This window comes from Podarcis filfolensis, assembly GCF_964270895.1.
Source record: "Podarcis filfolensis genome assembly, chromosome: 7".
NCBI lineage: Eukaryota > Metazoa > Chordata > Lepidosauria > Squamata > Lacertidae > Podarcis > Podarcis filfolensis.
In genome coordinates this window covers 91,326,201-91,337,643 of record NC_139603.1, presented here as the reverse complement: position 1 = coordinate 91,337,643, position 11,443 = coordinate 91,326,201, and positions in this window count along the sequence as shown.

Genomic DNA, 11,443 nt, shown 5'->3' with positions numbered 1-11,443 from the left:
ACAGCTCCAAGTTCCATTGGCCAAGGCAGCTATTCCAGATGCCTTTTCTGGATACATCCCCCATGTTGGGGTGAGGATCTTCAGCAGTGGTTGTGCTGATATTCCAGATGAATGAATGCTGTACCCAATCTGTGCATTTTTCAGTTCTTGATATTTTGGACAGGATCGACTCAAGGTTTCTCCAAGTTGTGCTTTGTGGGACCATGCATGATGCCCTCCCAAGCTGCCCAGACCCACTCAGCCCACCATCCACCAGACACATTTTCTGGAGGCAGCTTCCTCTGAGTGGAGGGTCAGCGGCAGAGGGCTGCTGCCCCTCTCCTCAATTGGGCTGCCCCATGCAAAGCTCCAGCAGAGAGAGGCTGCTGGCCATGGCTGCTCCATCCATGGGTCAAGCCTGAACCAAGGGGCAGAGGGGCAGCAGGATGGGGCTTGGCAGCTGCAGGGTGTGGCAGCCCCCTCAAAATATTAAGGGGGCTAAAGCCCACTCCGCCCTATACTCTGTGCCCCTGTGTGAGACTCTATCCATGATGGACTCTTCGGCTGTTCCTCTCCCCCCCCCCCATCTTTATGTTATAATAATTCTATGCTTCCAGTAGCACCTTAAAGACCAACTAAGTTGTCCAAGAACTAACTTAGTTGGTCTTTAAGGTGCTACTGGAAGGAAAAAAAATTTTTGTTTTGACTATGGCAGACCAACACGGCTACCTATCTGTAACTAAAATAATTCTATGGTGTCAGAAATAAAATGTAAGTGAACAAGGTAAGCACACATAAATACGTACACAAACCACATGTCTGAAATAGTAGAGGAGAGCAATCTTGAAGCCATCTTGACTCTCAGTGGCTCCAAACGTTTCCTTTGCAGAAGGAAATACCTTAGTTTTCCATTGTTAGCGGAGAAATGTGAGGGCTCCCTTGGAACAAAAAACAAGGACACCAGCCAGGAATACCAGAGCAAAACAGCAGCCAGTAGGCTTGGTCTTTATTGAAGACTGTCGTGACAGGACTCCCACCTGCCTCAAGGTTGAACAAGATGGGGGCCCCAGACTTTTATTAGCTGCTAATCCCCATGTTACAGCCCCCCAAACTACATCACTCATACATCATGGTGACATCATGAAAGGGGAGGTCTGGTGGCAGTAATCTGAGCATCCTGGACCCTGCCCCATGGTTCCCCTTGCCCTCCACCAAACACCCATCAAGTGTGACAAAAGACATCTTTACATTTCCCTGTTTCCCAGCCAAGTTCATCACACCCCTTTGTCTTCATCTGGGTTTGTTATCTCTGGAATGGCTACCTGTCTGGCACTCAGGTACCAGGATGCCAGGGATTATCCCTCAGGCAGAGGGGCTGCTGAGGAGCTCAGCTCACATGTCTATAGGAATTTCTGAAGTTTTCCCAGTGAGCCAGTACAGAGATACACTGATCAGTGAATTCTTCCATTTGGAATCGTGCAGCAGAGGCCCTTTGAACACATAGGAAGAAACTGTGATGAAGTGTTTTGTGGGGACAAATCACAAAAGTCACAAAAGTGATTGTGCTGATTCTGGTAGTGGGCTGCATGTGCAGGATATCTGCTGGAGGGGCAACCCCCCCCCCATACACAAATTCCTGCAACACCGAGTATAACAGTAGGTTTATTTTACTAAGAAAGAATGTTAAAGGGGGGCGGGTAGTCTTATACACGGATAGTACATGGGGGAACGTGTGATTGGTTGCTGCTGCGAGCCGGAGATTGTCAGCTGCTATTGGGCGTGTTATTGGCTGCTGCAGCAAGATAAGGTGTTGATTGGCTGTCGCTGCAGTAATTGGGCGGGCGATTTGCGGCTTTTGTTGGTGAGGTGACAGAGGATAGGTGGTAATCCTCCCCCCTAAAAGCTCAACAACTCTGGGCAATCCTTACCAAAACACGGGGGGGGGGGTTATACACGGAAAAATATGGTATCCTTTCCTAGGAGTTATTTCAAATCCTTCGAATACAGTCAAAAGAGCACAGTTTGGGGAGGCCTGTGACAATGGCTTCAGAAACTAGGGTATCGTAAACAAAATCTGCCCTTTCCCCCTTATGGAGTATCCAAGAGCCCGTATAGAGTCCTTAAGTGGGTTCCCTATCTGTAGGAGAAAATAACTGAGGCCAACCAGAGAATATTGAGAAGCAAAGCAGCTCGTAAGCCTGATCTTTATTGATCTGTTGCAACAGGGTGCTCCCCTTACACACAGGAAGATGGAGAAGGACCCAGAACCCAGGTGTGCCTGCCCTTAAATAGACATTTTAAATTCCCTGCCCTGGACCTCAAGACCCTCCATACATACATCACAGAAGGGGTGTAACCTAAGACCATCCCCGAGATACATCATACCTACATCAGAGAAAAGGTGGTCTACAACAGAAATTTGAATGTTGTTGTTTTTCCTGTCTGCCAGGTTATCTGATAATGCCTTATCTGATTGCCTTTCCTGGTAGTCTGGCCATTCCTTTGAGATGGTGATTACCCAATTCCTGAGACAATGGGAAGGTTCCCTCCCCCCTCCCCTTGCAGCGAAAACATTTGGTCAGTTTGGGAGTCAAAATGGTTTCAGGATGGTCTTCCTGTGCTGCTCCAGACACGTGGTCCACATATCTATGTACATGCTTGGTTGGTACATTCATGAACATTTATTATATATATAAGACCTTATTTTTTTTATTTCAATGTCACCCCATGCTCGTTCTTACTCCTGTGGGGGCCTGTTGCGCAACAGTAAAGATTGTGGTCTACGGACCGTTGTTTTGCTCCAAATTACTTGGCTGGAACTTCCTTCTTTTTCTGACTGCGTAGACCCACAGGGGACTTGCACTCCAATGAACTGGGCTGTTGAGTAGTCTCTCACCCCGGGTTTTTTTCCATAACAGGCTGTAAAAGCCAACCCCAAAATGTTCATATAACATATGTTTAACTCAGGTTTGAAACAACTTCTCCACAACAGAAATAAACCTTCCCTTTATGCCAGAAACACGCCCACCCCCACCCCTGTCAATATGAGGCCTGCCTGGGGTGGGTGGGGGGAGACTGTGCACTTCCTCCCCCAGAGAAATGCATGGCTGTGTCACCTTAAAGGGTGATGGCAGCTGCCTTGTAGACTGTGGGTCCAGCTGCATTTGCCCCACGGGAGCCACAAACTAAGGCAGTACCTGCTCAGTGGGAGGCCCTGGAAGGAGCCCAGAGGAGTCCTTTGCTTGCCTCTCTGCTCCTTTGATCTCTGAAGCAGCCTTGGCGAAGTGCCTGTTCCTCCTGCAGGGGGCAGCAGCAGCTCAGAAGAGGACCCTGGCGGCTGCCTCAGGCCCAACTCCATCTAGCCCAGCATCCTGTTCTCACAGTGGCCAACCAGGTGACCATTACGGGAAGCCCCAAAGCAGGACTTGAACACCAGGACAATCTTCTCTCCTGTGGCTTCCAGCATGACTGTCTCTGACTGCGGAACCCATGAATTTCTCAAAGCCTCTTTTCAAGCCAATGCTTTTGAACTCTTTCGTTTCATCTGGGCTGATTTTGCTGCATGTATGCGGGTGGCGCTGTGGCTTAAACCACAAAGCCTAGGGCTTGCTGATCAGCGGTTCAAATCCCCGCAATGGGGTGAGCTCCCATTCCTTGGTCCCTGCTCCGGCCAACCTAGCAGTTCGAAAGCACCTCAAAGTGCAAGTAGATAAATAGGTACCACTTTGGCGGGAAAGTAAACAGCATATCCATGCGCTGCTCTGGTTCTCCAGAAGCGGCTTAGTCATGTTGGCCACATGACCCGGAAGCTGTACGCTGGCTCGCTTGGCCAGCAAAGCGAGATGAGCACCGCAACCCCAGAGTCGGCCACGACTGCACCTAATGGTCAAGGGTCCCTTTACCTGCCTTATTCTGGTTCTTCCTCTTTTAAGCCAACCTTGGGCCCTTTGAGTGGCTGGCAAGAAGGGGGGGGGGTCTGTGGGCAACAGCCAAGTCCACCCTGATACCATCACAGGTTGGCAGCAATCCTCTTTTCTGCAAAGGAAAGGGGCAGAAAGGGACTCCTCCAGGATCTGAGCAGAATCCCTGCTGCAGGCTGAGCCCCCACCCACACCCCTGGCCTCAGTTTCCTTCAAGCAATTGCTAAGTTTACACACAAGCAGAGGCCTAGAAGGGGAGTTTACATACAATAGAAAGGAATTTGCAGAAGGATGATCCTGGCTCATGTCAGGCTGAGATCAGGAAGCCACCAGCTGGCAATTAGGCTAATTGGCCAGCCTAAAAGAGTGTGACTTGTGTTATGCACAAGACACTTATTGGGGTAAATGCCAACAGGAGTCATAACACAGATGGGACCGAACCAGTTTTCAGGATCCTGGGGCAGAAGCGTTTGGCCAGGCACTGAGCACCAGGCAGGATGAGCTGGAGGCTGCAGCCGGAAGCAGGCGAGGCGGAAGAGACAGAGTGCAGTTAAACTATGGAACTCTCTCCCACAGGAAGCAAGGATGGCCAAGGCCGGGGGGGGGGCAGAAAGCGGAGCTCCATCCCAACCATGCAAAAGACGCACGTTCCTACACCTGCCCCTCCCCTCCAGCTGGGCATGCCCAGGAAAGCAGCCCTTGTTTTATTTTTATATTTAATTTATATTCTGCCCTTTAGACAAAGACTCTCTCAAGGCAGCTTATAGGCAGGTGAACAAATGCTTAGTAGTTTTAAAATAGCAGACTCTAAATATAAAGGCAGCAGAATCTCTCCTGTCCCCCTCTGGCCGAGCCCCACATGGGACACATCAAAGGCCCAGAAGATAAAAGTGGGGCTGGGGGGGCATTTCTTCTCCTGGCAGCAGCTGCAGCAGCCCACAGGTGGGGGAAGCTGGCTGACTGGCACCCACAGAGACTGGGCATTGGTGCCCAGGCACAGCCACACCCACCTACTTCTCAGTCCAGCCCCCATTCCACCCCCACCAGCCACACGGTGTGGTATTTCAAAGCCCAAGGATGTGGCACGTTTCGACCCTCCACCAGGCAAAACATCAGAAATACTCCAGCTCCTTTTGAATGAGAAAGCTGCGTGTCAGGGGCATGAGAAAGAGCAGCCGCTGCCATTCAACCCGGGAGGAGGGAGAAGCAGGTTCCTCCCAGGCCTATTTACAGCACAGCTGCTCACTGTAAGAACAGCCAGTGTCAGATTTACGTAGAAGCTAAACAAGCTATAGCTTAGGGCCCCACACGCTTGGGGACCCCCAAAAAATCAAAGGGGAAAAAAACCTGGATGTACATTTCCCAAATATAAATAATAATAATAATAATAATAATAATAATAATAATAATAATAATATATTTATACCCTGCCCATCTGGATGGATTTCCCCAGCCACTTTAGGCGGCTCCCAACCAAATATTAAAAACCACAATACAGCATTATACATTAAAACTTCCCTAAACAGGGCTGCCTTCAGATGTCTTTTAAAAGTAAGGTAGTTGCTTATTGCTTTGACCTCTGGTGGGAGGGTGTTCCACAGGGCAGGCACCACTACTGAGAAGGCCCTCTGCCTGGTTCCCTGTAACCTCACTTCTCATAGTGAGGGAACTGCCAGAATAAAAAACAAATAAAATAAAACCTACGTACAGCAAGTGTTTTGTGTTGTGTCGGCTCCTATGATGTAAGTCATGGGCCCCACCTGCTAGCCTGCTCCCTAAAATATCACTGGTTCGCTCATTTCTATATATACGTTGCCTACATTCTGCACGGACTGGTTGCATGGCAACATAAATTACCATATACCATAAATTACCATGTAGCATATGGTACACAAAAAACACAAAAAAGTGACAATTTGTTGTTGACAAAGGACAGCTGGACATATAAAGGGCCCCATTACTTTTTTTTTTATAAGATATTTATTAGGGTTTTACAAAAAACAGAGATTTACAGAATAAAAAGAAAACAAAGAAAAGGAAGAAAATAAAAAATACAAAAATACATAGAAAAAAGAAAATACAAAATACAAAAAACAAATAGATAGGAAAAAATTAAAAAACAAATCCATTTTTTGATATCTTTATTTTTTTTAAATATATTTATTGGAGTTTTACAAAAACATAAATTTAAAAGATCATATAAAAAGAAAGAAATACAATAAAAGAAACATAGAAAAATACATAAAAGAAGAAAAAGAAGAATAAAAACAAATCCATTTTTGTAACCCTAACTCATTATCTTATTTCCTTGGCCTCCTCACACCTCCCCTTTTTGTATCCCCATTTAAATAATCAAATCAGCAAATCCTTACCCTCTTTCGTTTATCTTAACTCTATATCTTAACATATTATAACTCTATATTTTCATCCATTTTCAGTTCAATTTTGCATACTCTTGTTAACTTTGTTGCTAATGCCACTTATTTTCAATCCAACATCATTTTAACAATCGTTAATTTTACAGTGTTTCTGCAGATAGTCTTTAAATTTCTTCCAGTCTTCTTCCACCAACTCTTCTCCCAGGTCTCGGATTCTGCCAGTCATTTCCGCCAATTCCATATAGTCCATCACCTTCATCTGCCACTCTTCCAGGATGGGTAAATCTTGTGTTTTCCAATACTTTGCAATCAGCATTCTTGCTGCTGTTGTTGCATACATAAAGAAATTTCTGTCCTTCTTTGGCACCAATTGGCCGACTATGCCCAGGAGAAAGGCCTCTGGTTTCTTCAAGAAGGTATATTTAAATACCTTTTTTATTTCATTATAGATCATCTCCCAGAAAGCCTTAATCCTTGGGCACGTCCACCAAAGGTGAAAGAATGTACCTTCATTTTCTTTACATTTCCAACATTTGTTATCAGGCAAATGATATATTTTTGCAAGCTTGACTGGGGTCATGTACCACCTGTATAACATTTTCATAATATTCTCTCTTAAGGCATTACATGCCGTAAATTTCATACCGGTGGTCCACAACTGTTCCCAGTCAGCAAACATAATGTTATGACCAACATCTTGTGCCCATTTAATCATAGCAGATTTAACCGTTTCATCCTGCGTATTCCATTTTAACAGCAAGTTATACATTCTTGAAAGCATCTTAGTTTTGGGATCTAACAGTTCTGTTTCCAATTTTGATTTTTCCACCTGGAAGCCAATTTTTTTATCCAAATTGTAGGCCTCTCTTATTTGATAATAATGTAACCAGTCTCGCACTTTATCTTTTAATTTCTCAAAACTCTGCAATTTCAATTTGTCTCCATCTTGTTCCAATATTTCCCAATATTTCGGCCAATTGGCCTCCATATTGAGCTTTTTCTGAGCCTTTGCTTCCATTGGTGACAGCCACCTTGGGGTTTTATTTTCCAGTAAATCTTGGTATCTTATCCAGACACTGAACAATGCTTTCCTGACAATATGGTTTTTAAATGCTTTATGTGCTTTAACCTTGTCGTACCACAAATATGCATGCCACCCAAAAACATTATTAAAACCTTCTAGATCCAAAATGTCTGTGTTCTCAAGAAGCAGCCATTCTTTCAACCAGCAGAATGCTGCTGATTCATAATAAAGTTTAACGTCTGGCAGGGCAAATCCACCTCTTTCCTTTGCATCAGTTAGTATTTTAAATTTTATTCTGGGCTTCTTGCCCTGCCAGACAAATCTTGAAATGTCTCTCTGCCACTTCTTGAAACAGTCCATTTTGTCCAAAATTGCAATGATTGAAACAAAAATAACATTCTTGGCAATACATTCATCTTTATAACAGCAATTCGACCCAACAAGGAAAGCTTCAAATTTGACCATGTTTCTAAGTCCTTTTTCACTTCTGACCAACATTTCCTTCAGTAGCCCCATTACCTTCAGTAGCTCAGGGCCTCATCAAACCTAAATCTGACCCTGAGAACAGCTGTGGAACTTTCCCAGGCAAGGTCTGGGTTTTTCCTTCTCCCTCCCCCTCCCCCTCTCATTTTGTTTACAGGGAGGTAGCAGTGTTGGTCTGTAGTAGTAGAAACAGTTGCAGGAATTTATGTATAGGTTGGGGGGGTTTGCCCCTCCAGCAGATATCATGCGCATGCAGCCCACTACCAAAATCAGCACAATCGCTTTTGTGACACTTGTGACTTGTCCCCACAAAACACTTCATCACAGTTTCTTCCTATCTATTCAAAGGGCCTCTGCTGCACAATACCAAATGTAAGAATTCACTGATCAGTGTATCTCTGTACTGGCTCACTGGGAAAACTTCAGAAATTCCTATAGATATGTGAGCTCAGCTCCTCAGCAGCCCCTCTGCCTGAGTGATAATCCCTGGCCTCCTGATACCTGAGTGCCAGACAGGTAGCCATTCCAGAAATACCAAACCCAGATGAAGACAAAAGGGTGTGATGAACTTGGCTGTGAAACAGGGAAATGTAAACATCTCTATTGTTTCACTTGATGGGTGTTTGGTGGAGGGCAAGGGGAACCATGGGGCAGGGTCCAGGATGCTCAGATTACTGCCACTAGACCTCCCCTTTCATGATGTCACCATGATGTATGAGTGATGTAGTTTGGGGGGCTGTAACATGGGGATTAGCAGCTAATAAAAGTCTGGGGGGTCTTTTGTTCGGGGCCCCCATCTTGTTCAACCTTGAGGCAGGTGGGAGTCCTGTTGCGACAGTCTTCAATCAAGACCAAGCCTACTGGCTGCTGTTTTGCTCTGGTATTCCTGGCTGGAGTCCTTGTTTTTTTGTCCAAGGGAGCCCTCAGATTTCTCCGTTAACAAAACAAAATTAAAAAATTCCTCCCAGTAGCACCTTAGAGACCAACTAAGTTTCGTGCATGCAGACGAAAGCTCATACCAATAACGAAATCAGTTGGTCTCTTAAGGTGCTACTGGAAGGATTTTTTAAACTCTCATTTTGTGTTGTCTTTCAGATGGTAAACTTGCAGGCAGGACTGCCTGGCTTTTAACTTGCATCCGGTGCGGAGTCAATCCGCTGCGGCCGCTGGTATTCTGGGCTCAGCCGAGGCGCAACGGCAGCGGCGCCCTCTTCATTCCGGAGCCGCCCCAGACGTTTAGGGTTCGGGGAGGCAATCGCGGGCCTCCGCGCTCCTCCCGGGGTTGCCGGATGCGGGCTGAGTCTGGCGCGCAGCAGGCGCCGCGTCTTCTCCGGCCAGGCGCGCTTTGCAGCGCACCGGGCGCAGGAAGGGCGACCCCGCGGGGAGGGTCGACGGGCCCCTCGGGCTCCCTGCCGGGGCGAGGCCGTCCTGGGCCAGCGAGGCAGCTCGACGGCCGAAACGGAGCGCGGCGTGGCGCAGCGCCCGGGCCGGACTCCTTCCCCCCACAGGGCAGCGCTCCTGGTTTCCCCCCGGCGTGGCGTCCCGGCGCCGACCCTTCTGGGATACCCTCGAGTGAAGCAACCCTTACGGGAGCCGCGGAGACCCCGCCCGCGGCCCCCTCCGCCCGGCAAGAGCGAGGGAAGGGTCGGGTTGGAGGTGTGGGTCCCCTCGAGGAGTTGCGCCGCCTGCCCCGACGGAAGTAGGGGGCGCCTGCGCAGCCGGGCTCCGTTGCGCACGTGCGCTCCAGCGTCTCACAAATCCCACTAGGGACACCCCCCTCTTCTCACAGGAAGGCTCAGGCCCTGAGCACCCGCATCGCCAGATGTTGCTGAATCTGGCTCAGTGCCTGCGGCGGTGGCAGAGCCCTTCCTTGGCAGGCAGAGGGTCCCTCTTCAGTCCCCAGGCCCCTGGGGGGGGAGGGGGAGGGTGGGAAGGCAGGGATGGAAAGACCTACCAGGCAGAGTGGACTGGAGAAGAGGAGACCCAGAGATGACCTGAGAGCCATCTCCAAACACCTGAAGGCCTCTCAATGGAAGGTGGGGCAAGCTTGTCTTCTGCTGCTCCAGAGGGAAGATCCTGAACCAATGGATTCAAGTGGCAAAAAGAGAGATTCCAACTGAACACCAGGAAGACCTTTCTGTTCGGACAGTGGAACAGACTCCCTTGGAGGTGTTGGACTGCCCTTCCTTGGTGGTTGTTAAGCAGAGGTTGGGAGGCCATTTATCAGGGATTCTGCAGTTCCCTCGGGTCCCTTCCAACTCTACTCATCTCTGCTTCTACAGGTAAACGGTCTGAGTTGATAGGAGGCAACTTCCTGTGCAATTGTCATGAGATGGGAAGATAGTTCTGAGCAGTCTCCCATGGACCTCCTGCCCATGCTTCTAGAACTGGGGTTGGTTGAGGAGGGGGCTTTTGGAGCTAGCAGGATGGCCAGAGATGATCAAGTACTTTGCCCTATAATGATGATGGCTCTTTCCAAGCCTGGAAGGAGCAAGCCCACCTGCCCACCTCTTCTCTCAGCTGGGTCAGGTGCTGACTCTCGCCTGTGAAAGTGAAGGTGTGGAGGAAGGAAGCTGCCAGAGGAATGGCAACCAGAACGGGTGGTGAGGCCGAGGGGAGGAGGCCGAGGGCTGAGCCGCTCTCTGGAGGATCTATGGGTGCCCCTTGGTACCTGATGAGCAGCAGGGAATTTAGGGCACCTGTGCTCAGCCTGGAAATTAGCCACGTCTCAAAACACCCGTTCTGCCTCTAGTTTCCTCCTTCCAAGGAAACAGAAGCCCTGGAGATCTCGCCACTCAGAGAACTGGGGCATTGCTCCATATAGCACTGTGTCATTTGCCCCATATTCATACTCTAGTCTGCAGCTGCTGTCTGAAAGAGTCAGCACTGTGTGGTTTATGCGCAAGAATTTATGTGCATAGCCAAGAGAGGCAGGATGACTCCACACTTCACACTCTGAGGAGTCACATGTCAGCAACATCTTAACAAGGCCTAATCCTTTTGCAGAAGGCAAAGGGACAGGTGCTGGACAGAAGGGCAGGTGACTCAGAATAAGAACCACTCTTGGGTGGGATCGACACACATATAAAAAAAGCTGTGAAATGCTTTTTTAAAAAAACATTTTTGGAAAATACATTGAATTTTGCATAGCTTATTGTCGTCATCTAGTGTCACATTTGTATATAGCACATTCTAAACATTTTATTTGCAGCTGTGTAGCTGAGTCCTTGCTCAACAGGGACAGCTGGTAGAAATCCCAGAAACGTCCTTTACAAAAACGAAACATTTGCATAACTGGCCTCAAGAGAAATTGAAATCTGTGGGGTGAAAGGAAGCCCTTTGGAACTGGGCCAAGCACCTCTGGGACCCAGGCAGGGGTACAGAATCAGGCTACCAGTAGAAGGTCCAGAAATATCTTTATTGGCAGGGACTAAAATGGAAGAAGGAACTCTGTGGGGCCATCAGCAAATGACCCACATGAAACGCCCCGGGAGGCTCCGCGTGGCTGTGCAGCTGCTCATCCTTTCATGGCTTCTCCCATCATCGATTCTGCAGCGCTGCATGCTGGGAACTGGTCAGCAGCGACAGGCATTCTTCCTCTTTCTCAGCTGTAGGCAAATGTGGCGTCAGCAAAAGGGGAGCACCCATGACCCCCCCCA